General features: G+C 43.8%; 1 pseudogene; it reads left to right on the forward strand.

Annotated features, from left to right (window-relative positions):
• The first annotated feature begins 3,153 nt into the window (after positions 1–3,153).
• On the forward strand, positions 3,154–3,834 carry LOC147626374 (germin-like protein 8-5 pseudogene; annotated as a pseudogene).
• The last annotated feature ends 222 nt before the right edge of the window (positions 3,835–4,056 follow it).

Below are 4,056 nucleotides of genomic sequence, written 5' to 3' on the forward strand. Positions count from 1 at the left end.
GACATGGGTTTCTCCTTATTTTGTGTAATGCAATGAGTTTCTGATCCAATGCATAACAGTTAGGCTTGAATTGTGGCTACAAATGCGAATGCAATGCATGAAGCTTTAACATGGATTAGTCCCCAATAATATGCATACCAAATTTTGATCCCATAAATTATAGTACAAGGGGAGATCCTCCCCAAAAAAACTGTTAGTATCCACATGATTAAAGCTCATGTATGGTGGGTGGAACATGTCCATGATGTGAGTGTAGGAGAAGAACTTGTGCAAAAACAAATGGAAATTCAGGTTCAAGCCATGGCCACGGTGCCCCTTTGAGAGAGAGAGAGAGAGAGAGAGAGAGAGAGATTAAGAGACAAAGCGAGATGTGATAGCCAACAATTGAGAGAGAGAGAGAGAGAGAGAGAGAGAGAGAGAGAGATTAAGAGACAAATGGAAATTCAGGTTCAAGCCATGGCCATGGTGCCCCTTTGAGAGAGAGAGAGAGAGAGAGAGAGAGAGAGAGAGAGAGAGATTAAGAGACAAAGCGAGATGTGATAGCCAACAATTGAGAGAGATTGCACATCACAATGACGTTTGTACTATGAGAATAATTCCACCATGTATAAGAGACATAGGGAGATGTGATAGCCAACAATTGAGAGAGATTACACATCACAATAATGTTTGTACTATGATAATAGTTCCACCATATATAACAATAATGATGTATTATGATAATAATTCCACCATATACAATGATTATATAGGCTGAGGGCCTTATCTTATATTCTTTTATTAAGGGGTTGTTCACACAGCACTTGACAATTACTAGACTCCGAAATATCCAACAAACCCCTCTTCAGAGTGAAGTGTTAGCTAAGAGTGATACATAACCTTCAATATGATGATTTGGGCTCTTAGATTGCAATCATGTAATACAAAAGCACACAATGATGCCAACACATGAAATTCTCATGTTAGGTCCAATTGCGTACATTAGTCTGTTTATAGACAATCCTCTCTCTCTAAAAGTAGGGAAAGTAAGATAAAAAGAAGCCAAGCCTTCTATAGAAGGCTTATAAAAAAGATATCCAAATATTGAGATGTTGGAAGACATCCCTAGCATATAACCCATAAATCATACATAATTAGAAGATAATGTTGGAAGTTTGAAAAACTCACCACGTTGGTGTAATGTCTATGAAGATCATCCTTTGATGTCATTACCAAGCGATTGACACTTGGACTATCATTTTGCGGCTCAAGGGCCAAGGGAGAGTACCTCTTAATGCTTGATTTAAAAGCTATAATGAAGGATTTGTTGTTGATGTGGCATGGTCGCTTTAATGCAAAAGGATTTCTTGTGGAAAAGCTCCAAAAACTTATCGGTGTGCAAGGTCTTCAATTTGATGAAGTGCCGAATTCTTGATTGTGTAGAGGCTATACTTACGCCAACTTTACCCTAATTTTTGAAAAGCCGCAATTTCTTGTGGCTTCAAAGCTTAAATTTGTTGGTTTTTTCCATACTTGAGAAAAGCATCAAATTTTTTTTCAAGGCAATGCCTCTGATTTGATGATTATGCAATGCTCCCCCACCTCCCTAAAAGCATATGCAAAAATGTAGTGCAGTTTGGAGGAAGCGATTAACGCAACAAATGAAGGGGGTGGATATATATGGGAATATCAACTCACAAATCAATGATTTGGAACTTGAGAACTTCAAAAAATTGAAGGTGATCAGGGTTAATCACTCGATTAGTAAAGGAAATCGATGATTGCTTGGTTTTCATCACCCACTTGATGGTTTGCCTTTAAACTTGAAACTCAGTTAGCTTGTATCACCGATTAGAAGACCCTAAGAGAAATTGTTCATTTTACATGTAGCCCTCAATGCTATAAATTATGTTTTTCCATGAGTTTATGATGTGTTTTCACCACATTTTCTTTGAGTTGAAATAAGCCCCTCGAGGTCAGGTAGCTCTGTGTTATCTTCAAAACACACTAGAAATCTCAAAGAATGATTCTCTATAGAGGGAGAACAAGGAAAAACATTGCCAGGGGGTGCCTAGGCAAAGAGGAAAAAAGGGTTCTTACTAAATGAAAGGTGATTAATGGGAGTATCATGGATCAAGGCTCTGATACTATATTTGTGTTTGCATGATTAGAGCTCATGTTATGGTGGGTGGAAGGTGCCAATGATGTGAGTGTAGGAGTAGAACTTGTGCAAAGAGAGATGGCGGTTCAAGCCATCGAGATAGTACTTAGAGAGAGAGATAGAGAGAGAGGGAGAGGGAGAGGGAGAGAAAGATGTGATAGCTAATAATAGCGAGAGATTGCATAATGCAACAATGATAATACTTTCACCATGTACAATGATTTATATAGGCACCAAAGCCCCATCTTATGTTCTCTTATTAAGAGGGTGTCCACACACAAGTGGGGGACACTTAACTAGACTTTAAAATATCCAAAGAAAAATGTGCCTTTTGTGCCTTTAAAATGTGGCAAACACTTAGAGAGCTTAGGTTTGTTTCACCCCTACTAGCACATAGACCCCCCCCTCTCTCTCTCTCACCCCTACTAACACATCTCTCTCTCTCTCTAAGATTCATCAGAAAAAAGGAAGGAAGGCGAGTCACAATTCTCTCTCTCTCTCTCTCTAAAAGATTCATTTGAGAACAGGAAGGCGAGTCACATTCACACCCGTGTCACGTGTGGTCCCAACTTCCAAAAGGACTTGGACCAACAAATTATGTTGACTCCTTCAACTTGGAGTCCTGCGTGGCACGTATGGCCGGCACATCCGTGGCACGTAGAGGATAGAAGACTACAGCGAGCGTCAGGATACAACATAAATCACAAGGTGATGGTCGGAGACTACGTCAATCACTGTGACGTCCTCCCTTCCGGCAGATCAGATAGCGGGAACGTCGACCGGGTCGGCATGGACATGGACTCTTTCTTAGAGCGGATAGGACTGGTTCCTTGGAGAGCGGATGATAAGACTCGTTCTTTCCAGCCAGCGGCGTCGTGCAGCATATAAATACGACGTCAGGCGCATGAGGATCGGCGTAGCCTATTCTTCTGATCATCTATCTCCAATATCACAGCTTTCGCTTCTCATCATCTCCAATATCCCAGCGTGCTCACAGTCCGCAAGCCACAGCTATGGCAGCAGCTAGCAGCTTTCTGCTTCTACTGGCGGTGATGCTCATGTCTCCGCTCATATTAGAAGTGAGGGCCGCGGATGAAGACCCTCTGCAGGACTTCTGTGTGGCGGATAACACCAGCATGATCACCCTCAACGGGTTCGCCTGCAAGCCGGCCGATGAGGTGCAGGACGCCGACTTCAAGTTCACGATGCTTGAGCATCCCGCCAAACCTATCAAAGGGCTGGGCGTCTCCGTCAACCTGGCCAGTGCAGCCAACTTCTTTGCTCTCAACACGCAGGGCCTGTCCATCGCCCGCATCGACTTCGACCCCAAGGGATTAAACCCGCCCCACGTTCATCCCCGCGCCACCGAGGTGCTCTTCCTGGCCAAGGGCACGCTCAAGGTGGGCTTCGTCACCGCCACGCCCAACAATACCCTCTTTGAGCAGACCCTCGCCCCCGGCGATCTCTTTGTCTTCCCTCGCGGCCTTGTGCACTTCCAGCTCAACCCCGACGAGCACCAATCCGCCCTCGCCATCTCCGCCCTCAATAGCCAGAACCCGGGCACCTCGCAACTCGCCGCCGCTCTCTTCGACGCCTACCCACCCCTCCCCGAGGAGGTGCTAGAGATAGCCTTCGGCATCGGCAAGGATGAGGTGGAAAGCCTCATTGCCAGCGTCGCCAAAACCCTTTCTTAGCTTGATTAGACGCCGCCAACTTATACACGCACACTCTCGTGAATAAACTACCGTCACAAAGTTCTCTCTCGTGAATATTTCTTTTGAAATAATGACACTGTTTTCTTATCTCACGTGATTGACAAAAAAAACTACATGGGCCATGGCCTCACAAAATTTTATGAATATTGCCCATTGTGTAACTAGGTTTTAAAAACTTGCTTATCACGTTTTTAGAATATA

This window comes from Cibotium barometz, chromosome 22 (genome assembly GCF_041138505.1).
Source record: "Cibotium barometz isolate CiBa-2024 chromosome 22, ASM4113850v1, whole genome shotgun sequence".
Taxonomy (NCBI): Eukaryota; Viridiplantae; Streptophyta; class Polypodiopsida; order Cyatheales; family Cibotiaceae; genus Cibotium; species Cibotium barometz.